The following is a 25,636-nucleotide window of genomic DNA, read 5'->3' as shown; positions in this document are numbered from 1 at the left end:
GAATAACGAAAATGGGAGAACATAGAACAGCAGAGAGCTGTTGACATATGTTTTGGAAAATGGCAAGGGAATGGATTAAGAGGTACTTGATTTAGCTGAGCAGTGATGTGGAAACCTAGGTGCCTGCAGAGGAGAGGCCAAGAAGATGCAAACAGGAACGCCCTAGAGAGTCAGGGAAAGCACAAGGAGTGAAGGCAAATGGTATTGCTGAAGCTAGGGGTGAGATGTGGAGCTGAAAACAGGACATGGTTGAGATTCTTTTCTTTTTACATTTTTAAATTTAAATTCAACTTGCCAACATATAGTATAACACCCAGTGTTTATCCCATCAAGTGCCCTTCTCAGTGTGTCACCCAGTTACTCCATTCCTACACCTGCCTCCTCTTCTGCAACCCTTTGTTTGTTTCCCAGACTTAGGAGTCTCTCATGGTTTGTCTCCCTCTCTAATTTTTCCCACTCAATTACCCTCCTTTCCTTTATAATCCCTTTCACTATTATATTCCATGTATGAGTGAAATCATATGATGATTGTCCTTCTTAACAGCTGGGCTCCCAAATCCCCTTTGCACCTGTGCAGCCTGGCAACTACACTAACCTCTGCAGGAGGTAGGACGTGGGGTGTCTTATTCTCTGTAGTGACTTAATTAGAGAGGCTCTAAACCCAGTGATCTTGGAAATGGTGGTAGGTGGCATCAGATGTAATACCACAATCTGTTAGATTAAGTGGAAATCTGAATGGTCAATAGTAATAAACTCCCCTCCCCTTCAAATCATCTTACCGAGCTTTGAATACCGAGCTATTCATTTCATAACAATGAATTCTATATCTACTCTGACAACCAGGCTTGTCCCTCCTGGATGGTACATTGGAAGGGGGGCTTCTCTGGAAGATCGGACTACACAGGTTGGGAGAAATCTAGTTACCCTTGAGTGTGTTTCAGTAACAGCTCAGCTTTGTCAGATCACCTTACAGTATTGCCCTAATGTCCGTGATGCATTGCGTAAGCAGGTAACTAGGGAATACCAGATGTGTGGAAGGTCTCTAACAAAAAAGAGACCAAAGCAAACAAACAAGAAACTGAAGGAAACAAAGACTGCAGGGAATAAATGAAAGCTCAAAAGAATGTATATTCTCATAGATAATAGAAAAGAAATTGTGTCCATGAATCAAAATATGGTCTTTATAAAAAAGGAATGAATAGAGACAAATAGAATTCTTAGAAATCAAACGTATGTTAGCAGAAATAGAATATTCAACAAAAGAGAGAAGAGAAATTATTCCAGAGAGGATTCTAGTGACAGATTAGTGGAAGAGAAAAGATAATAAAATTAGAGATTCCATTTAAGGGGTCCAGCATCCCACTATAAGGAGTTTAGTTTCAGAATAAAATAACAGAGGAACCAGACTTCAGAAATTGCTTAAGAAACATAATAAAATTTCTGCAAAATTGGAAGATACAAGTAAAAGTCCCTCGAGTTGCAAACAGTATCAGTTGGGGGAAATAGGGGGACCCACACCAAAATGTACTATGATGAAATATTAGAACACTGGGATAAAGAAGAAATAATAGGGGCACCTGGGTGGCACAGTCGGTTAAGCAACTGACTCTCAGTTTTAGTTCAGGTCATGATTCCAGGGTGATGAGATTGAGTCCCCAAGTATCAGGCTCTGCAGTCAGCTTGGAGTCATCTTAAGATTCTCTCTCTCTCCCTCTGCCCCTCCTGCTCATGTGGTCTCTCTCTTGCTCTCTCTGTCTCTCTCTCTCTCTCTCTCTCAAAAATAGATAAATAAAATCTTTATTAAAAAAAGAAGAGAGACGCCTGGGTGGCTCAGTGGTTGAGCATCTGCCTTTGGCTCATGGCATGATCCCAGAGTCCCAGGATCAAGTCCTGCATCAGACTCCCAGCATCGAACTCCCTGCTTCTCCCTCTTCCTATGTCTCTGCCTCTCTCTCTCTCTCTCTCTCTCTCTCTGTGTGTGTGTGTATTTCATGAATAAATAAATAAAATATTTTTTAAAAAGAAGAAGAAATAATAGATCAAGAACAGAATGACCTGAATACAATACTAGAAACTAAAAGACAGTGAAGAAATTCCTTGAAATTTCTGGGGGAAATGTATTTCTAAACAATGAATTCTATATCTAGTCAAGTCAGTAATTAGTGGAAGAAAAGAATAAAGATATTTTCAAGCATTCAAATTCTCCAAAAATTTATTTGTCCTAAGTGTCATCCTGGGATTGCCCTTTGTAGCTTCCTGAGAAAGACACTCGGGATGGGGCTGGGGGACTGAAAAAAATAACTGACATAATTGTCTATATTAAGAGGAATGTTACATAATTAATGAGGAGTTTGGAAAAATGTAATGATGGCAAATAAAAGTTAGGCAAACTAAATTATGGCACAGCTACCAATTCAGAGAAAAAAACAACTGTGTAAAGGAATGGAAATGGAGTCATAAATCCCATGTGGTTTACATGTGAACAATATAATAAGGTAGTGTAAACACCAATTAGTGTTTTACCTAGAATTGTTGTATATCTAAATTGGAAGGCTTAAGGGAAGGAAAGTGTGTGTGTGTGTGTGTGTGTGTGTATAAATGAGAGAGCGGGAGGTTGGGAGGGAGACAGATATTGAAAGTACACCTGCTGGAGGAAGTGTACTTAGAAACTAAAGATAAGGGTTTAGTAGGAGACCAATAAACAATATCAACTTTGGAAAAAATTTTAAAAATGTATGAGAGCATCAAGTATCATTTAGGAATATGGAGTGACTGTCATATTTAACAGTTAAGAGTTGAAAGTGGTTGCCTCTGGTATTTACAGATGGGGAGGGGTAGAGTGGGATGGGACATTCCTTTAAGCTCTATCATTCTATGTGGCTTTTTAAAATATGTGCATGTATTTTTTAAAATATATGAAAGTTACATTTTAAAAAACTGAACGCTGTAAGTACTAGAGCTCAGTAGTTTTCAAGCTGTGCTTCCCAGGTTCCTGGACATTTCTGCAGGGGATGCCTTATAGAAGAGGGAGCTGGGTCAGCCTCCCACAGGAGCCTCAGCTATAGGACCTCTGCTTTGTCATTGTTAAGTTTCCATGAACTAATTCCTTTGAACAAAGGGTTCTGTAGAAAACACCACCACCAACAACAACAAACAAGTTTGAAAAGCACTGATTAGCCATGTGCATATCTGGAGAAAAACTGCTCCCCAAAAAATAAGCTGAATATAATAACTATCCGACTAGATCCAGTTTGGCTATCCATTGTCATTTTGTTTTACAACACAAAACAGAATTGTTCCCATTTCTAACTCTTGATACATCTTAAGCTTGGAGTATGACCAGCTTGTTTGGGTTTCAAATATGGGCTGGACTTACAATTATTAAATTTTGCACAGGTTTGAAATGGTAACATTAAGTACATGCTTGTTTTTTTCCCAAACCAAATTGAACCCTCACTTCTTTAGAGGCAGCAAGTATGGCATATGCTGCCAAGTACAGTAGGGGTATCTTTCTATCCCGAGGATGACTGAACATTCTAGTTTTGTCTAGGGATGGATATGTTTATGATTGTGCTCTAATTAGGGTTGATTTTGGTCCTACAAGAGAAAAATACCCATGCCCCAGTTTAAAGGAAAAGATACAAATAAAAATCTTTGTTTTTAACACGGAAGATAATCTTTTGTGAACATGACGTATTGATTGTTTCCTGGGCTATCAAGCCTCTCAAAAATCAACCATCCTTCTCTTGGTGAATTTAATTTAGGGAAAAATCATATGCTGAAATTAATGCTACTAAGAAAACTATTAGTCAATCAATATCTATCTTTCCCCCTCCCTATCCCACACACACGATGTGAAGTGTTATACCTCATCTGTGGACTTCCACTGTTCCTCAATCTAGAATAATTTAAAGTTTCTTTGAAAAATAACTACATATAATTTTATATAAAATAAAACACATAATATAGATTTATTCATTTTGTATATCATATTCTATACATTTTACATGCATATCTCATTTGAGGTCGGCAGCAATTCTAAAATATGTATTATTATTCTCATTGTAAAGAGGACATAGTGACCCTTGGAGTTTGACGTGGCCCAAGTTGCATGGCTGCCAGGGGCCAAGGCAAAAGAAATCTATATTTTTGAAGTACCTATCTACTTGGGCCAAACACCTCTGAATGAATAAAAAGTCTAGTCTTTGTCAAAAGCATTTCTATAACATAAACAGTTCTGAATTACATATATAGAATGATCAACTCATCCTGGTTTGCTGGAGGCTTTCTTGGTTTTAGCACTGAAAATCCTGCATACTGGGAAATCCTTCAGTTCCAGTAAAATGGGTTTGGTTGGTTACTTTACATATAGAGTTGTTCCAGGAGGCTGTAATAGATACCCATCCTGGGAACAGAGAGACAGACAGGAAATGAAATGCAAGTAAAGGACACACTGATCAAGAAGTTTATTTAGATGAGGGTGAAGATGATTTCTTACCCATACCAAAGAAAACCAATTTCAGCAACTACAGTAACACGACAAAACAATTAGCTTTAGCTTCAAAAATGTTTATGTAAGCAAAGATATCTGTAGATTTAAGATCTATGTCAGTGTCATCAAGTGTCCAAAAGACAAATTTGACACTACCAGATCTTGAAAAGTAAAGACCTAACTTAAGTGTTTCATGAGAAAAAAATCACAATATACACAGCCAGATGTTCTAGGGCCAGACATCCTCAACCTCCCCTCTAAACTTTGTTCACCTCCAAGTCTGCCTCATTAAAGTATCTGCTCCCCAGTCCAGCTGACAGACTGGCACCTGCTTCTAGTATGCCAGATTCTATTCCCCACTCTATTCTTTTGGTCTCACTGATTCCTTTCAGATCACTCTTTTTTTAAAGATTTTATTTATTAGAGAGAGAGAGAGAGAGAGTACACAAGCAGGAGGAGGGGCAGGCAGAGGGAGAAGCAGACTCCCCATCGAGCAGGGAGCCGGATGCGGGTCTGACCCAAGGACCATGGGATGATGACCTAAGCTGACAGCAGACCCTTCACCAAATGAGCCACCCAGGCACCTCAGGATCACTCTTTTTCTTGGGTATTTTCCCTCCATACCCATCTTAAAATTAACAGAAGCCCCCTACAGCTTTCATCTGTGTCCATGTCCACATTGAAGAGCCTCCTCATTCTCCTTCCACTCCCTCCCCCTCAACAACCCATCTACCATTCAGCAGACCCAAAGAAGAGAAATAGAGATGCCTCTTCACAGGCCAGAAGGAGAATAAAAATGAGGAAAAGCTACAATTATTCTTGTTTGAATATTTTTTGGGGGATGTTTTTACCCATAAGTCATTTTGATAGGCTTTCTTCTAGTCTTTTCCTTTCCATCTAATGCCTACAGAAGTTCTAACATAGTAGAAAATCATGATGCATGTACATTTTTATGCCATGATTTTTATTTAAAAAAATTTTTTAAGATTTTATTCACTTATTCATGAGAGACAGAGAGACAGAGAGAGAGAGAGAGAGAGAGAGAGAGAGAGGCAGAGACAGGCAGAGGGAGAAGCAGGCTCCATGCAGGGAGCCCAGTGTGGGACTCGATCCTAGGACTCCAGGATCATGCCCTGGGCTGAAGGCAGGTGCTAAACTGCTGAGCCACCCAGGGGTCCCTATATGCCATGATTTTTAACCTAAGCATTAGGTCTTGTCTTTTTGTTGTCATCAGAAGTATCGTTGTTCCCAGCTACTCTACCAAATTATGATGTTATCATTAGTATATTTATGACATATGTCCCTTTCCATAATTAGGGCCATATGCATGCAAAATGAGTGCCCATTTCATCCAATTTTTTAACTGACATTTAATAATAATATACACAGCATGCTGCTGTTTTGAATCCCTTCCATATTTTTTGTTAGAGCCTCTGTTTTTTAATGCTTTTTTTAATGTATGGTTTTCTAATTTTTCTTGGACCATGTCTGTTTTAATTACTTTCAAAAAGAGGGACACCTGGGTGGCTCAGCAGTTAAGCACCTGCCTTCAGCCCAGAGCATGATCCTGGAGTCCCAGGATCGAGTCCCACATTAGGCTCCCTGCATGGAACCTGCTTTTCTCTCTGCCTATGTCTCTGCCTCTCTCTATGTCTCTCATGAATAAATAAATAAAGTCTAAAAAAAAAAAAAGCTGCAACTTACAACTTGGGTTCATTAATTTTCCTTAGGGGGAAAAAAAAAACTATTCGCCACCCCCCCCACCCCAGTGCATTTTTGTATAGTTGTCTTGGTCCATTCAGACTGTTATTATATACCATTGACTGGGTGGCTTATATACAATAGGAATTGATCTCTCACAGTCTGAAAGCTGGAAGTCCAATATCAAGACACTAACGGATTCAATGTCTGGTGAAGGCCTACTTCCTGGTTCGCAGAGGGCCGTCTTTTTGCTGTGTTCTCACATGGCATAAGGGACAAAGGAGCTCTCTGGAGGTCTTGCTTGAAGGGCACTAATTCCATTAACGAGGGCACCACCCTCAGGACCTAATCAACTTCCAAAAGCCCCACTTCCTAATGCCATCATATTGTAGATTATGTTTCAATATATGGATTTTGGGGGGACACAAATATTCAATATATAGCAAGTAGTGTCTATTTTCTAAAAAAAAGAAAAGTATGCAAAAGAACAAAAAAAAAATCATTGGCAAATCCATTATCCTGAGAATTTGCCTATTCTAGTCTCTTAAGGATGCTAACAAGGAAAAAAAATATCAGGAATCACTTGTTATTCAATGACCAGATTCTTCATACACATGATGTGTATCAGATCAACTAAGATCTATGTTTGAATACCTTACTCACCTCAATAAGGATCCTGCTATCAGCATTTGCCATCCACAGAACTGTGCTAATACAGTCTATTTCTGGAGAATGAAGCACAGATTAACTGCTTGTTCATGATAAATCAAGGGTATTTGATTTGCCTGTTACATGCCCAGTTTTCTTTGGAAGCAAGCCCTGCAAGCTATTTTTCTGATCAAATCCTAACTCTCATGTTAGTGCTTATGAAAGAGAAAAATAACATTTACTCATGATAAGACTGAATTCTATCAATTATAAATCTTATCAATTACCTTGTGAAGGTTAGGCAGAAAAGAAAAGCAAAAAATTCCCATTGTGCTCACTCAACCTTGAGGTTGGACTGATGCAGACTGTTCTAGAATTTCCATGATTGGCACAGCTTAAATATAAGGGAAGATAAGGTTGTTAACCCAAGAAGATATCTGATTGATAAATGTCGTATTTATAAGGAATGGCTAGTAACAATTCAATAAGGAAATTTTTTACAATTCACTAGCTAGTATGAAATATTAGAAGGACCCAACATTTCCTTTTTTCTCTATTTTTCTTAGAAGCTAACAAGCTCAGCAGGAATGATCTTAGCAGTATTTTCCATGTTGGTGTTTAGAGCTAATCGCTCACACAGACACAAAATTTATGATTTTCTTTTCCTTCAGTAAAGGTACTCAGTACCTAATATAACTTCCATATAATCTATTGGTTAGTGGCTTGAAAAGAGATAATTTTCCCTCAAAACCTTTCAGATAGATATGCAGTGAGCCAACACATAACCATTTTCCATAAGTTGAAATATATACTTTTACATAAACAGTTATTCAGTTTCAAAAAACATTTCTTGAGCACAGTTACATGCTAGTGTTCACTCAGAGATAAAACATAGGCGAATAGTGTGGCTGAATGTGAACCAGATGGCCTACCACCAATCCCGACTCTTATCTTAGTCCACATGTGTTTTGACACCATCCATTAGCCTTGGGGAGGAGTGTTTTGATACAGAGAAGACACATGGGGACAGGGATATGTGCTCTCTGGGTGAGTGATTGATTATTCTTTTCTATTTATTTCTGAAGTCATCTGGATATGCCTACTTAGCATTGCACATCGCTTGAAATGTCCTTAAGACAATCAGCTTCGGGAATAAGACTAAGGAAAGTTTCTTCCTCCTCTACCAACTTCTTTTATTTTTTTTAAAGTCCATCTAGTAACAATTTAGGGAGTGAGCAAGCTGGTAGGAGGCCAGTCCGTATTGGGCATCAAAATATCCCCGAAGTAAATTAAGTAACACTGATGCCAGTTGATCAAATGTTCACTCATGGTTCCCAAACATGGTCTTGTTCAGATGTGGTACAAGATCACCTAGAACAGAAAATGTAAAACCAACCACGAACAAACAAAGTGAAAGCCTTCTTAGTTGGAGTCAACCTTTTGCCATTGAATATTTCTGAGATGTCTGTACAAGTTGCAAGGAGCAGCTGCAACCACACCGCAACCCTGAGCCCCGCCAGCTGACAGTTGCCCAGAGTTGGCAGCCACAGCCAGATGAAATTTGGAAAGCCAAAGTGTGTGGGGTTGTAGCTTGTCTGATTGCTGAAATTATAAAACCTTTATCAGGTCCTTTAAGAAGTTGTCTGGTCCATAAAATGGCATACAATAAATTCACTATTTTAAACACAGAGAGGTAGGTCATCTGCAGCAGTAACAGCAAATCTTTTGGCCCCTGTAACTAGAAAGTAATATTAAACACAAGTTTATTAGTAGTAATTTGAAGGGACTGTACACTATTAATCCTTGTCCAACCCTATTTGAGGAAACGTATCTTTTTCTCATTCCCATTCACTCAGGCTTTGTTCATGTGTGTGTGTGCATGTAGTTCTCACCAGTCTGCAAGACAATCCTGGAAAAGAAGACTTGACAGGGAGATAGAAGTGTTTTTTTGCACCCTCTTCTCTTGCTGTCTGCAATATAAAATATAGGATAATTGAAATCAGTTTTTCCACAATTCTTCTGAACAAGGTTTTCTTTCACAGAAAAGCCACAGATTGAACAGCTGCGCTCCAGAATACTGTCAAGCAGGCAGCATGACTGTTTCTTCCCCGAATGGGTCCCAACTCATTTACTAATAAGGAAATTCAACTTTTAACACATGATTTGCCATTTCACTTTTTACTGCACGCAGAGCCATTTTGGGTAAAATGATATGTAGATATTAAAACTGAAATGCCATGGCGACATCAAAGATATATGTAATGCCCCCCAGATATTCACTCCATTCTCCTCAAAGTTATGAAAAAAAAAAAATCTAGGAAACTTACTCGCTTGTACTATGTGTACCTGGGGAAGTTTTTCATGCAGAGCAACAGAACAAAACTTGAGCTGCTTTGCTTTCTGCTTCCAGGAATGCCAATCAGAGAACATTCTTTTTCAGACAGCCAAGTTTGGAAGTCAGTTGGTTTCTGGCAGTAAGAAGGGGGAGGGGATGGCAGGAGGGAAAGCACAGTGAGTCCTCAGGCTGAGCTTAAGCTTCCAAGTGTTTCCGTAATAGCCATCAATGAAAGCATCTCCTTTTACCCACGCAGAGACAGGTAAAAAGACAGCTGAGTAAATGGGCATTCGATGTAGCAGCAGCGGAAGCTCAGTCAGAGGAAGGAGGGGGGTGGAGGGAGGGCGTTTGAAAGCCTGCCATTGGTGAGCTTACCAAAGGCATCTGCCAGTGGGACTTCAACGGAATGTGAAACCAAATCATTTTCAAGTTAAAGATAGACACAGTATACAGGATCTAGAAGCTGGATTTTAAACTCCTATCACTCCCTAGAATTTCAGAGAGTTCTGTTATGATCTCTGTAGTAATTAACAATTTAGCCAAAGTTCGTTTTTCAAGTGTCTGTGCTAAGAATTCATGTATGGTCTCGATGTCCTGGAATTAAAAGGATTTAGGAGCTCATGGTGTACATACTCTAGGGTAAGTGAAAAGATTGGTTTTAAGGCTCATCGCTTCTCTGAGAAGGTTAATGTTGAATTTTTCTTTGTATCTGTGTAAATGAAAAAGTGATCATGAAGATTTTTCCAAGACTGTGACTTTCTTACCTTTCTTGAGATAGTTGGCGTGTTACAAGTTATGCAGCAGAAAGAAAGAGTATTTCAGCTTTGTTTTGAAATTTATCTTGCATGTCTGTCACTTCAGTTTTGCTTTATTACCCTTACTTGACATTTTCCCTCCATTAACTCCTTAAACACCCTGCAGTTATTGAGTTACAATGTCCATAGTTCTGTGTCGACACCCAGTGAATGCTACTGTGTTTATGATGTCATTGGATGCAATGTTTTATTGTGAGATGGAGAGATTTCCTTGCATGGCACCATGACACTTCCTAATTTAAAAAATGAAAAAGGAAAATAAATAAAAGAAGGGAAAAAAAGATTACCCAAAGGTGAGATGAAGTGTGTAAGGAACCTTTAGAAAAAAAGAGAGAGAGAGAGAGAAATAAGCAGTTTTCCATTGAAGAGAACAATTTATTAATAGAAGTTATTTTTTGGTGTCGCCTCATTAATTCCAAGCAGGTTCTCTTCCTCCAAAAAAGCTGATATTTGCTAAGTGAATGGAGGCGTTCTGATTATATGGAGCTTGAGAGTGGAGGAGGGAGAGTTGTCTAATTTGCTATTACCACGCTGTGTTTTAAGGATTTCAAACTTCTTTCTTTAAAAGAAAGAATGACAAACTTCAGTTCTCTTCATGTTTTGACCATGTATAGGTTTTGTTTCTTATTTTGTCGAATGACCTCTCAGCTCTGCTCTTAGAGACAGCTTTCCCAAACTTGCACAGCATTCCTTCTGAATAAATACTGTCCATAATAGTCACAGAGGACATGGTGTGAATTGGAAATTCTACTTTATATGGGGAAAATGAGTCTGCTGACGTTCTTATCACAGTGTGGGGCTGAACAGTTGTTAAACGTAACTGGCTGGATTTTGCTCTGTCAGACCAGATTCTAATGAACTAAGTCGGCTAAACTAAGTACAAATGATGTGTGACTTAACACAGATCTTTCAATTTTGATAAGAATAAATAATATCGTGTGTTACTCTTCTAAAATGAAAACTGAGCATCATATTGGTAGAATCATTTGATTTTACAACTACCAAATAATCTAGCAAGACCAAAACAAAATGTGAAGTTGACAGGGCTCAGTTTTGACGCTCCTACCCTCCTTTCTCTGCCCACTTTCTCCCCCCTTCCAGTCCTCCTCCACCTTCCGGGCCTCTGATGAATGTCATTGCTCAGTATCCTTCTTTTTTCTTGCAGTCAAGACCCACTTTCCAGAAAGTTGCAGGGAATTTTCATTTCATTTCTCCACAAGCGGATGGTACCTTTGTAAATTTTCCCTGGTGACATTGACTCCTCTTCCCCTTGCTTCACCCAGCTGAATCCTGACCTGTTGATAGTAGGAGTGAGCCTGGCAGAAATCATAGGTGTTTCCAAGAAATTTGTGAGTGGGAGCTGGTGTGTGCCCACCATATACACATGTATGCACAAAAACACTTCATGGTGGACTTATCTTTTACCCAACTAATATATTTCCGATTGAATCATACATATAAATATATAAATAAATAAAATAAATTATAATTTATATAAATATATACATAAATTTTGTAAGTTTATATATAAGTATATATAAATAAATTATATCATATAAATACATAAATTATATCAGACTTTTCAGTATGGGGTTTTGTTTTTTTCAGTGTGTCAAAAGAAAGCCAAAAAAGAACACAAAACTTTAAATTCTAAAATGTGAGAATTTTAAACCATGAGGCAAAATAGTGTTGATAGAGAGGATGAATATTACTCTGCTATTCTCATGTCACTTATAGTTTCTAGTCTCTTGCTGAAATCTGTCAAGGTTGGGCTTTATTTCATTGAATGTAGTACATGTAGTTTTATAATATATGTCTGCTCATCCTAGTATCTCAGGTGTTACTGGATTTGTTTCTATTATTATTTTTCCTGCCAGGTCTTACTCATGGTGTCATATTTTCTTGGTTGCTTAGATATCTTTGACTATCTGTTGGAAAATGTATTTTAAAAATCACTTGTAAGAATAAATTGAGACCTAGTGGTAATGACATTTTCCTCCAGAGAGGACTTTGGTTTGCTTCTACCAGGCACCTGGGGGCAATATCAGCCCAGAATTTATCTTTGTCAAAGTCCAACACCTAAGGTTTCCTGAATCACCCCTGTGTAAGAAGCAAGGCTGCAAATCTGTGTGAGGAATCATTTATTTGGGGTTCACTCCTACCCTGAAGGAAGATACGGCCTTTTGAGGTCCCAAGTTAAAGTTGTGTTAGGTAATTAAAACCCTCACCTGCAGATCATGGGCTTTGTCATTCCCACAAAACCTGTAAGGCTACCCAAAGTGCAGCTGGTTTCACAGATTTTTGTTCCTGATACTTATATGCCCAAGGGCAAAAGCTTTCAAAGATCATCTTCCTCTCCGCAGTTCTGGTCGCCCAAATTTCTGAGTGTGTAAACCTCGCCATCTTATTAGCTCTTTGCTGTTTTTATATTTTCAATAACTTAGTTAATAAGAGTGTTATTCCAAATTATCTCATTACTGGTCCCAAGAATGGAAATTCACTCTACTGCTTTTATAGTCATTTTTTTTATACTCATGCTAGAGAAGATATTAGGCAGTCTGCTAACATCATTGATGATTTTGGGTAGTTTTTCTGATTTGTAGTTTTCGTTGTGGACTTTTGGAGAAATTTTCAAGTGCATGGAGGATTCACGTTTCCCAACCTTATTTGAGCTGTCAACAATATTTAACAGTCCTTTTATTTGTCCCTAGCTGGCCCCTTTCCTTAGTTATCTCTTCAGTCTCTCTAATCCACCCTACCACCATCACTGTCAGCTGTTGACCTTGACTCCTCTTGCTTTCTCTGGGCCTTTATTCAAGTATCTATACATTTAAAAAGTTATCTTAAATAAATTCCTTTCTTCCCATTCTCCTTGCAACTGCTCTATTTCAGTTCTTCATCATCTCACTTGGGTATTACAATGGTCTCCCAGGTGTTCTCCTGCTTTTAGAGTCTACCCCCCAACACATCTCCCACCCTAGGACCAACACGCCTATCTTCTCAAAATCATAGACATGAATGGATTGCCCCCTTACTTAAAAATCCCTAGTAATTCACCATTTCCTTCAAAATAAATTCCTTAATATGTCTTAAAGGCCTGTCACAAAGCCTCAACCTATTTGTCTAACACCATCTCTACTACTTCACTGGTTATCACCAGCACTTTAATCACACATAATTTCTGCCTCCAGGATATTCCATACACTATAGTATCTCTGTGCTAGTCTACCTACCTGACCCCCCACCCCAAACACCCAATGTTCATCTCCTTGTGGATAAATTCTACTTCTTCAAGGTTGACCTCGTAAGTCACCTTCCTTGTACTTTCTTTACTTGTATAGTTCACCCAGCTATTCTGGGAACCTCTGATGGCAGGGACTGTGTCTTGCTCATTTTTGTATTCTCAGTAACTGACAAATAGAAACTATTTAATTTGAGTTTAAGGAAATGAACAAACAACTGTTATGAGGAAGTGTTTTTTTTTTTTTGACAATTCCTTATTCACTTTATTCTTTTTCATTGTAAACATCATTATTCTTTTGACCTCAGACTCTTTTTCTGGAATTGTGATCATTAGTGTTCCTCTATGTCAAGGAAAGCCAGTTAAAAATGCATGTTTGAAAAAAAAAATGTTTGTTTGGTTATTGCATTTCTGCAGGGGAAGAGGCTATCCATTTCCATTTTTGCCAAATGAGACTCCATAACATCACTGTGATGACGAGAGAGATCATAGAAGTTTAAGTGTGATAAATTACCTGTATATTGTCAGAAAGATTCACAATAAAAAGGAAAGTCACGGAGTTAGAAAACACATGTTTCAACAAATCTAGCCCATTGCTGGGTAACACCAATAGAAAAAGTTAACCTGATACAACTAGATTAAAATAATCTCACTGCACACAGCCTGAATCTGAACCATTGGAAAACGCTGGATTGTTTTTCAGATCAGTGTGGTGCCAGAAGGAAAGCAGTTGATTGCTTATGTGATATGACATTGTCACCGTAAATCTTAAAGGTGGCTGAAAATCTTCATTAGAAAACTTTAAGGACTTAAATGTTAATCTCAATTTGCTATGCTGAATTTAAACAACAACAACAACAACACTGCATTTAATTATTGAAAATTGAATATAGGTTAGTGGGAACTAGAGAGAGAAGGAAGTATGGCTTATTAATCTCAGGATGTTTAACTACTTTCATATTCCTCAGACCATTTATAAATTTGTCACACATTTGCTATATGCCTTTGACATGCCAACACCTGAGATTTAGAAAAATAAGAAACTTGGATTATATTTTTTCTTATATAGGGCTTTCATACCTCCACAAAGGAAAAAGCCCTTGTATGAATGCAGTCAAAAAATATTGTAAATATAAATAAATAAATAAATAAATAAATAAATAAATAAATAAATATTATTTTAAATAAAAATCTTTGAATCTAATCAAATGTTCAAAGTCAATGTCTAGGTGAGAACCCAGATTTAGATTTCTCTATCACAAAATATGAAAATATAATATTATAGACATTTTCTTTTTTGCCTCATCAGTAAAAACAAGTAAGACTAGCTGTTGAAAACTGGCTGATTTAAATCATACCTTTCAAGTAGCTGAGCTAATTTGTCTTATTAATTCAATAAATCTCTACCAAGCTCCTAACTTCTGCCTTAACTGTGCCATGTTAAGAAATTATCTAGTCCCCTTCACTGGACACTGACCCTGGATTATGTCATGTTAAAACAATGGATATAATTTAAAAATTCCTTTATACTTTCTCTAATTTGTATTCTTAATTTATTTGTATGGCTAATCTCCATACTTGTTAAAAAGTCACTCTGCCTTTCTTCAACAGTAAGTATTTTCCTCTCAGAAAGGTAAGTTTTAGGAGTCTTGGGGTTAGTTTCATTTTTTTTAATCTATATTTAGCAGATGTTCTCTTACAGAATGGTTTAGAGACCTAAACAAATTATATATTAAAAAAGAGTTATTTGGAACATGCCTTTTTATCACTGTGTTGTACCTTAATATAAAATATAAGTACATTTATTTGCATAAATAAAGTTGGACTTTGCATTCTTGCAAGATAAATATGGTGTGAAGATGACTCAGAGACAGCCTGAGTCATGAAAGCTTTGTAAAGCTTCGTGTATTTTAAAGAAGGCAATGGTTATTTTTACTATTTTTCTTTTTTAGCCTTACTTTGCTTTTTGTACCTCATTCCTATGTAATGTAGTAGCACTTAGATTTATCAGTGCTGAAAGGATGAATTCACTGAGTTAGTCATAGTTGAAGACTACAGATGCCTTTACTAATTGTATTAAGAGATGTCGATTAATTTTGGATGAAATCTATCTTCTAATGCATCTGAATTTCCTAGTCCTAGACTGTTCATTGCTACACATTCATAGCAACATATTTACTCATCAAAAGATGTTGTTTTTAGCACTTCAGATAAGTGTAACAACTCTCTTCTAAACCACATGCATCCAATATTTTATACTATTTGGTAGGTAAGAGACATATGTTATTTTCTTTTATATACAATAAAGCTAAGATGCAGACATAGGAAGTGCTCCAGATATACTACATGTGGTTTCCTGAGGTGACAAACAACTCCTAAATCCCATTGGCTTATAAAAGCCAAGGTTTTCTTCCTCCTCATGCAAATTATCTACCACAGGCGGGGGCTGGGGGGGCTGCAGGCCTTTCTCCACATGGTTGCTTTCCCCTGGAATTGACCCGCGTTCCTTGGCCAAAGCATTCTGTGTGGTCACACCTCGCTTCAGTTGAGTGAGGAATACAATCCTGCCACATGCCTGAAAAGAGAAAGCTGGAATTTTTATGAAGACTTCTAATAAATTCTGTGCTAATGGATGATGATAGGTGGTGCCAAACCTCCAGAAGAACAAAGATCTAGACTCAGATCTTAGGCAGTATTTCCCTCCTTATCTGCAGTTTAGCGTTCTGTGATTTTAATTACCTGTGGTCAACCGGGATTGGCAAGCAGGTGATCTTCCTTCCAACAAATGGTCAGAAGATAGCCTGTCCCTGTGTCTCATGCCTGTGTCACTCACTACATTTCCTGGCGCAGGCATTTTATTGTCTCACATCATTACAAGAAGAAGCATGAGTACAGTACAATAAGATATTTTGAGAGAGAGAAACCATATTTACATAACATGATACAGTATGTTGTTTAAAGTGTTCTATTTCATTATTTTTTAAAGATTTATTTATTTTATTTAAGAGAGAGAGAGCATGAGTGGGAGGGGCAGAGGGAGAGGGAAAGAATTCCAAGCAGACTCCCCATTGAGCATAAGCCCAACATGGGGCTTGATCTCACGATCATAGGATCAGGACCTGAGCCAAAACCAAGAGTTTGATGCTTAACTGTGACACCCAGGCACCCCTGTTCTATTTTATTATCCATTATTGTTGCTAATCTCTTACTTTGCCTACTTTATAAGCTAAAATATATTATAGGTGTATATGTATAGGAAAAAAACATAGTAGATCAAGGGTTCAGTACTGTCTGCAGTTTGAGCCATCCAGTAAGGATCTTAGACTGTATTCCTACGGATAATGGGGGACTGTATTCCCACGGATAATGGGGGACTCCTTGTGAACAGGTGTCCTGGCAGTTTGTAGACAATTGCCTACTATCTGATGCTATTGTTTTTTTTATCTTTTTTCGTCCTTTGATGCTCATCCCCACTAAGGCTTTTGGCTCTCTAAACCTTTGTTGTTTCCTGAGCAACTGTGACCTTTCCTGTCAGTGCTTTTCCAATCCTTGGGAATCCTAACATTTACCTGCCTTTACATTTATCTCTCAGGAAGTCCTGCCCATAAACAGCCTTGGGAAGAGAAAAGAGCCTCTGCTAGGGCAATTCCTTTAAATTGTAGAGACCAAAAAGTGAAACATTACTTCTACACTTTCCCATCTTTAAGAACTGATCACGCGTAGCAAATTAATGGAGAAAAATGCAGTGGAGTATAATCCATTACAGCCCCAGCCCCCAGTATTTCCAAGAGGCAAAATAAAAGGACTATGGTTAGGGAAAATGCCCCCAGAAGAATGGTGATCTATATTACATATTAGAAATGCATCATTTTGAGTAGGATTTATGCCACTCTGATACTCTATTTTTTTTGTTTTGTATTTAGTTTTAAGCACTAACAAGGCAAAACTGAAGAATTCAAAGATTAATGAGATGCTTGAAAATTGGAAAATTATTAAGCCATTATTTTAAGGCCTTTGGATTTCATTTTATTTTTATTTTTTAATTTTTTAATTTTTTAAAAATATTTTATTTATTTATTCATGAAAGACACAGAGGAGAGAGAGAGAGAGGCAGAGACACAGGCAGAGGGAGAAGCAGGCTCCATGCAAGGAGCCCAATGTGAGACTTGAACCCGAGAATCCAGGGATCATGCCCTGAGCCAAAGGCAGGCGTTCAACCGCTGAGCCACTCAGGCGTCGCAGCCTTTGGATTTTAATTTAAATCAGCAAATCCAATTTATGTTCTTGGAAACAGTAATTTTAGGAAATGCTATATGCAAAAAGAAAAAAAAAAGATGAGTATTCTGGGTCAAGTGAATTTGGAAAATGCTGTATACCATATCTCTTTCTTGGAGATTTAGGTGAACCTCAGCATTAGGGGGTTCTTAAAGTCTGATTTTTTTCAACCTAATGTTTTAACACACTTGGTCAATTCTTGTTTAAATCAACCTTTGTTCATTGTATTAATAATTAAAAGTGATAATCTGGCAGCTCGTGTAATATTTTAGAACATAAAGATGAGAATTTTAAAGGACTTTCAAATATCTTTACTATTGGGTACTTTGTATTCTCCTGATAATGCCATTGATTTTAAGTACCAACAGAAATTAAATTTTGAACCAAAAGGGCATCCAGTAGTATTTGTTTAACTTTAGTCAGCATATAATTTGTGATGCAACCACAAATAAAGAGATTGGCTGTATTCATCAGAATCCAGAACTCCACAAGGATTTTACCTATTTCATTCAAATATCTAAAACTGTTATTCCATTTTAGAATGTGACTACACATTATTAATTTCTAAGACTTAGTTATCCTTTCTTTATGAAGACCTGGTGAAGAGAAATCTTCAACATTTGTTTCTCGATTTTTTGTTGTTGTTGTTCACCTCCTTTAAGTTTAAAAACCTTAATGCTTAAAAGGAAAAGGAAAGGGACGCCTGGATGGCTCACTGGTTGAGCATCTGCCTTTGGCTCACGGCATGATCCTAGGGCCCGGGATTGAATCCTGCATCGGGCTCCTTGCAGGGAGTCTGCTCCTCCCTCTGCCTCTCATGAATAAATAAATAAAATCTTAAAAAAAAAAAAAGGAAAAGGAAATTGTTGGGTTTCAAAAGATGCTCTATGGAAGTTACCAGCTTTGGAAATTTTTTGGTGCAAGGAAGGGTAATAGACTAACACAAACAAAATGTCTATTTTTTTAGAACATTATATTCAGCTAAGTGCTGTGACTGCTTAAAATAAACGAATGCTCCATGAACTTTTAAACTATTAGGAATTCTAGTAAAAAAAAATTCTAGATAGGAGTTTTACTGATTGGTTATCAGGGTGTTCAGGTGTGACAGGGAGCATGTGTCCTTTCATCACCTCATTTACTCCTGTAATATTATTCTGCTTTTTATTTATCAACATTTCAATTCTCCTCCTAACATTTTAGAAGAGTTAATTTTTTGTCAGTACATTTTTTTTAAAAAAAGAAAATTACTTGGGAAATATACCTTCTCTCTGTATCATACAAAGAAAAATCATTCAATCCAAAGTGTGAGTAGCATCAATTCCTGGCCCACATCTCTCCCTTGGTTTATTTTTGTTTATATTTTCCCCTGGGGTTTTAATGAGATTCAGAAACCTTAATGATGTCAGCAACACCTCTAAAAATCCATTGCAGGGGAATCTGAAGATCTCTTCTCAACTCTGCAGGGCTGCTCCTTTGCAACTCTCTGAATAGCCACAAAGCAGAACATTCTATTGTTTGCCAAATTACAAAGTCAATTATATCTACATTCTGAAACTGCCTAGCACCTAAAACATTTGGAATGCTGAAAAATATCCTGTGTAACCATTTGCCAGACGCCAGAACATAAATCTAAATTACTTAGATTTACAGTATTATAATCTCTCCTTTAAAATGACATGAGGGAAGTGTTTAACTTAATGAGGCAAAGGATCCTGGTGTGCAAGTTACATTACATTTTTCATTGCACAAGGGTAAATTATTGCTTCAGTCTCCTAAATGGTACCCCAGTGGCCTCAAAGACACAATGTAGCTTCCAGAAATGCCCATTTTTGTCTTAGGCAATAACTTACTTCATGAGAGCATGCTTTCTGAGAATTGCCCATAACGTTTCTTGCAGTAGGCTGAATTTCTTGAAGGTCATTCATTTTTTTTTGAAGGTCATTCATAAACACTAGCTGAACTTGACTTTTTTTTTAACTTAGGAACACTGAAGTGTAAGTCTTTAGACATCATCATACAAAAGGGAAACCAATGAACATTTCTGTTCTAAACCATTTAGAAAACATTCTAAGAAATAAAAGACTGTGTTTTTTTTTTTTTTTTTTTTTTTTTTAGTGTTTCTCGTCTGATTTTGCTAACTTTTTGAAATAAATAAGCGCAGGTCTATTGGGGTGGTCTATAAAGATTTTGGGCTATAATAATTAAGTATATTATTCTATATTTGCGAAAAGAATCTTAATCCTCTATTGAACACCATATGTATGAATCTAAATGTGTGCGGGCTTTTTTAAAGCAAGCTTTACTTTCTAATAAGGTAATACAGGATTTAATTAAAACAAAACAAAATACCCTTACCATTCAGTGCTGCAGCATTTGGGTAAATGTTAAAGCTTGACAATTTTCAAGGCAGAGACATTACTCCAGGCTTTCTGCCAAACCATTCCTGGTAATCTGATGACAAGAGACGAAGTAAAGGAAAGTGCTGCTGCCTGGCTTAGTTAGATATGCATTTGCTAAAAGAGAAGCCAGCACATTTCTTAGGTAAACCATCAAAATTACAATTTAGAAACACACACACACATATACACACACACACTATGCTTTTACAAGTCTAAGAATATACACATTAAAATACAATTCTGTGCTTAAGGGGAGCACAGAAGTAGCAGACACAGCTAGGGTTGACTAGATCCTTTCTTTATCTTGAGTGGTTTTAATATACAACCGCATTTCTTTCAATAGCTGCCATGGAAGGAATTAAATTACTCATATCTGGACAAGATTCAGATTTGCCCTTACATGGTTACATTCTAGAAACTACTCAAAATCTCTCATTGATAAATGAGTGGATTGAGCCACTATTTTCTGTTGTTTATTTAAATGGTATGGGTAAACATGTGTTTTCCTGTACTGCTAAAAGGAAATTCAATGTAATAGTGTTATCAGAAAATAATCAGCGCACGCATTTTTATGGCAGCAAGACTGTTGGAAATGTTTTAAGCTCTTTGGAGGGAGGGATATTCAATCAATGACTGTATTTGCATATACTATTTTGGCCACTGGAGGGCTCTCAGATTTTTTTACTTGAATGCATTAGAACTCTATTTGATATAACTGCAATTTCAGTAAAAGAAATTTAAACATTGGCACTATAAAGTCTATATAGCCTCCCGGCCCATAATTTGGTAGCTATTTTCTAAGTACAAAATGAAAGAAAAATTGGATTTAGTTTACTGTATCCTTTCACTCTTTCACAACAACAACAAAATCACAATAAAAGAGAAATGAACCATGTGCTTTTTTTAAACGATCATGTCATAATCAAGACTCATGTCAAAATTTCATGATCCACAACCTGTGTATTAGAGTAAGACATTCCTGTATTTGATGTTTTAAATGACCTACACCTTGCCAAGTCCCTGTCTTTAAGGAGTGTCCTAGGAAGACAGGTACATATGGTGCCAGTTTCCTCATAGTGTAGGAAATGATAGAGTGTTCAGAGAGGTCCTGAAAGAGGTGACAGCAATATTGGATCTTGATAGTTAAGTGGAAGTTACCTAGATGAAGAAAGATGGGAAAGCATTCAAGATTGAAAAACTAGCATGAGCAAAGACAGGAAACAGGTGCGTAGAGGAGTGTTCAACTGTTTGGTGTTCTAGAGTTTGATGATACAGTGAAAGGAAGGTGAGTTTGGATAGCTCAGTGGGTACCCAGATAGGGAAGGCCTTTATGTCAGTCCAAGGTTTGTTTTTTTTTTCTCCATTTTTTAGAGCATTTAGTGCTTCTGAAATCCAAACCCCTTCCCCAAAGGTAGGTAGATAGGTAGGTAGGTAGGTGAATGAATGAATGAATGAATGGCACCTGAGTGGTTGAGTGGCCTATGGCTCAGGTCATAATCCTGAGGTTTTGGGATGAGTCCTGCATTAGGCTCCCTGCAGGGACCCTGCTTCTCCCTCTGCCTATGTCTCTGCCTCTCTGTCTCTCCCGTGAATAAATAAATAAAATATTTAATAAATAAATAAATAAATAAATAAATAAATAAAAAAAATAAAAAGAATAAATACATACTCACGGGAGGATATAGAGCCAGAGTTCAAAATGGTCTGGCATGTATATCAAGTTCTTTGAATTCTTGTGTATTTGTATTTTGCTCCTAAGAAACCTCTGTTTCATTTGGTATCAAAGTCTTTTTCTCAAAATTGAGAAATGCACCATGTCTATTCAATTGTTTCTCATTCTCCCACCACATTAATGTTCTGCCTTAGAGCTTCCTTTGACTACAAATTGTCTTCGTTTGAGAGCACAGCTCTAGGTACTAAGGGTTACAAGAAATTGATCACCCTGGATGATGATTTTAAATATGGCAAGAATGGAGGCAGAGAAGAGAGAGAATATTGCAATAGTCTTCTCGTAATAGCTACTTAGATGGAATATTATTTTCACCACCGGGGAGGAGAGGTTTTCCATATTGTTTTAGATTAATTTGTTACAAGCCAAATATTCTCTAACCTTGTTCCCAAATGGACACTTTAAGCAAAGCTTATATATAAAAAAAGAAAACTCACTTCATCATCTTCTCATAGTTTCAACTCTTCTGAAATATTGCAAATGCCTACTAAAAGAGATGGGAAAAACGTTTGTCACTGTAAGCAGCACTCTTAGCACAGAGGTGTTTGTCCTAAAGTGTCCCTCCTATCTCTTCTCATGGCCGTAAGGCATCTTGTAGCAATCTTCTTTAAGCACTCAAACTTTGGAGTCCTACTGGACATTTCTTCACCAATACACAGCATCAATAAGCCAGAAGATACAGAAGTGCATAGATCAACTAGGAGAAAGGCTAAAGAGGTACCATTTTGATACTCGATGAGGGAAGATTATTTTTAGGTGGCTCTGTTTAATAAATAGTGAAGCGCAAGATGGAGGACCATAGCAATGTAAATCTGAAAGTGTCTATGACTCTAAAACCCTATGATTTGAATAATAAGTGGCTATGAGCCAAGTAGGGGAAACCCAGAATGCATCCCCAATCTGTGATGGAGCTACCCAAGCATGCTCTTTTGACAGACTCAATTGCAGTTTCAGATTTTAAAAAAGAGCTATGCCATATCCTCCTCATTTGATAGATCTAAATAACTGGATTGGTATTTAGGTGAATTGGAGACATGCTCATCCATCCAACCCTACAGAAATATAGGCAGCCTGAGCTATGATGATGGTATGATTTTTTTCTCTCACAATCAGAAGTGGCCTTTACAAATTGCTACCAGGAAGAAAGACTTTACATTAGCAACACTAAAAATGAAATACACATCCTCTAATATTCAAATGAACAATACTAAGTAGCCCTACTAGGTCAGTTGAAGCATCTACACTTTAGGAGGGCCCATCAGTATGTCTTTCTACTCAAATACTCAGTTATCTAACAAAAGTATTTCTTGTATTCTTTTGTGAATTCAGGCAGTGTAATTGTGGGAACTACTTATAAAAATTTCTAGGCCCAAATTGTTTCTTTCATGCTTTCTGGGATTTAGAAAACCACAAGATCAGTTGGAGAACTTCTTTCTTCTTTTTTGAAAGAGAGTTTATCCATCTCTTTGTATATTAGAGTGACCCATCTCTATGTGAGGATATAAGTCAGGCTTCTTAAATTTTCCAATAAAATGTCAGCTCTGCTGCCTTTTCCCCTGCTGTTTAAACATACAGATCTTTCTTCAATCAACCACACAGAATATCGGCACTTTTAGCAGCTGCCAAAAGATTTAACCTTGAACTGACTGTGCTAAGAGTAAATGCCAAGACATCTCTAAGTGCTGTAGTAAGTTGGATCACATATCCTGAGCTCATTGTCTTCATTCTTTCCTTGCCCCACCACACATATAACATCATTACTGCGTAAGTATTTAATTTTGTGCTCTTGGCCACTGTTTACCATACTGCATGACACTTTGGGAAAATAAAGAAATATTTAACTTTGAACAACTCCAGTAATATTGTGCTAAATACTGCTTGATAGCTTCAGAATAAGGAGCTCTACCACAGAGCGCTCACAAGAATTTGTGCCAAGAAAAAGTTTCTCTCTCAAGATAAACTTGGAAGCTTTCTTTATTGTACAAGGAAAACTATATAAGCTCTCCATTTCCTTTTTGTGTGTGTGTGGCTGTCTAGATTCCAAAAGATGAAATGAATGCTCAGTTGTATTAAAAATCTAATTTTCAGTGCTTAGTATAATAATTGTTGTCTTGAAAATTTGTTTCTAATTGTACCTTAGCAAAGCTCAATTTACTTCCTCTTTCATAATAAAATTCATCTCTGTCATTAGGGTGTAATTCATACTTTCCCCACGTGAGATCTCTGAGGTCAGGTGACACTGCCTCATGCTCCACTGTTTCTCATCATTGAACAGACAATAGTATTTGTTAACATTACTTTGCATAGTCTTGTATGTTTTTAATAATGAGATACTCCATTCTGAAAATAGGAAGTAAAATTTTAAGCCAGCAGGAATGACTAACAAGGCTTTTCAGAAAAATGAATAAATAAAAACAGTAACATTTCTTAGGGGCATCTGACACCCATTTTCTCCAAAAAGCTTGGTGACAGATTTCTATCCCCACTCCAGTTTTGTGCAGAGTCTATATTTATTCTTATCAGTCAGGTCACATTTTATTTTATTATTGAGTTTTATTTTCAGCAAGTTTTAACTTTCTTGGAGTTTTGCATCAGAGGGCTCTTGACAGAATAAACAATAAGGTCATGCTTGATTACAGTGGGCTTATGTCATCAGTTTGTCTTATTCTAGCAGCCAAGGCTATTCAAATACGTGAGGAGACTTCTATAGGCTAAGGAAGATCGCAGCTGTGAGGCTGTCTTTATGAGAACAAGGATGAGCTGACTAGTCATCATTCCTACGGGCTGGTGTTTCCCTCATGGACATCTTTGAGATCTAGGAGTATGAAGCTGGAGTGAAGAAGTAACTGTCAAAGACGAAAACCAATCCAGTCTAATTGACGGTTTGAAACCCAGGTCTCTTCGTTTATAATCCAGAACTCTTTCAGATACTCCTCAGATGTGCCTCATAAGATCTCTGAAACAAGGTGTTAAGAAAAAAAAGGGGGGGGTGACTCAGCATTTCTTCATTGTTGAGATGACCACACTATTTGGGGGTGTGGAGTGTAGAGCACTTTTGGGGACATGGGGTATAATCAATTGTCTCTCATATGCCAGTGGAACAGTTTGCTTTGAGGTACATGTAAAAAAAAATGGATAGATGCAGAGGAATGGAGATGGTGGAAGGATATCATGAATAGTAATGCCCACTCAAAAAGGAAATAGTTGAGAAACTATGGTAAATCTGCTCAATAGAATATTATGCGGTCTTCTATGCATTTAAGCTTGCTGTACATTTCTTTCATGAACTGAATCAGATATCTTTCTGTTAACTGTCTGATGTTGAGTTATCTTAACTTTTTAATTCTTGTCTGCAAAATGAGGATAATAATAGAGCTACCTTCTGGGATTTTTGAGAGGATTCCATGAGATAACCCATGTAAAAAAATTAATGAGCTCAGCATATTGCACATGGTAGAATTATGCTTATGAAACATCTTTATGATTGGGAAAATACTAATGTCCTAATGTAACAATAAAGAGGACATGAAATTGTGCAGTTATCATAATTATGTAGGTACACTGATTTTCAAAAGCCTAGAAAGAGACATTAATTTCAGAGATCTTTGTATCTTGAGATACAGGAGCTTATTTTCTTCTTTGTAATCTCCTATATTACACAACTTTTCTACAAAGCACACACAAAATATACTTAGGGAAATATAAAATTCATAAAAATAAACGTCAACCTGCTAAAATTCCTTCTTTTGGCTCTTAACAGATTCTTAGAGGGAACTGGAATGTCTATTTGCTAACCAATATTTATTTACTAGTGTACATGTCATATATATTAAGGAAATAGTGCCATTCGATTCTAGTCCAAATCCTTTCTAGCCTTATAAACAAGTTCATTCATCTCTAATGAAAATTGAGCAAGTAGAGAGTGATGTAGTCCTGTTCTCTGAAATTTCCTCCAGCCTCAGGTGTTGAGACCTATAAATCTTGATTCGTAGGGGCTCATT

The 25,636-nt window shown here is 37.1% G+C and overlaps 1 protein-coding gene across 31 annotated transcripts in view; it reads left to right on the top strand.

Annotated features, from left to right (window-relative positions):
* Window positions 1-25,636, top strand: part of DTNA (dystrobrevin alpha) — a 351,511-nt gene that overhangs the window by 92,130 nt on the left and 233,745 nt on the right. For 6 of the 31 annotated variants that reach the window (XM_038543530.1, XM_038543539.1, XM_038543535.1 and 3 more), the window contains exon 1: window positions 9,511-9,815. The exons of 2 other annotated variants lie outside the window; for them this stretch is intronic. The gene's annotated coding sequence lies outside the window, so the exon portion shown is untranslated. Of the gene's footprint in view, window positions 1-9,324; window positions 9,439-9,508; window positions 9,816-25,636 lie in introns of those variants that run through there. 23 more of the 31 variants (XM_038543525.1, XM_038543527.1, XM_038543528.1 and 20 more) reach the window with 9 other exon arrangements.

The sequence above is a fragment of the Canis lupus genome, chromosome 7 (assembly GCF_011100685.1).
Source record: "Canis lupus familiaris isolate Mischka breed German Shepherd chromosome 7, alternate assembly UU_Cfam_GSD_1.0, whole genome shotgun sequence".
NCBI lineage: Eukaryota > Metazoa > Chordata > Mammalia > Carnivora > Canidae > Canis > Canis lupus.
The sequence above is the reverse complement of the archived record's forward strand: the minus strand, read 5'-3'. Positions and strand labels throughout refer to the sequence as shown.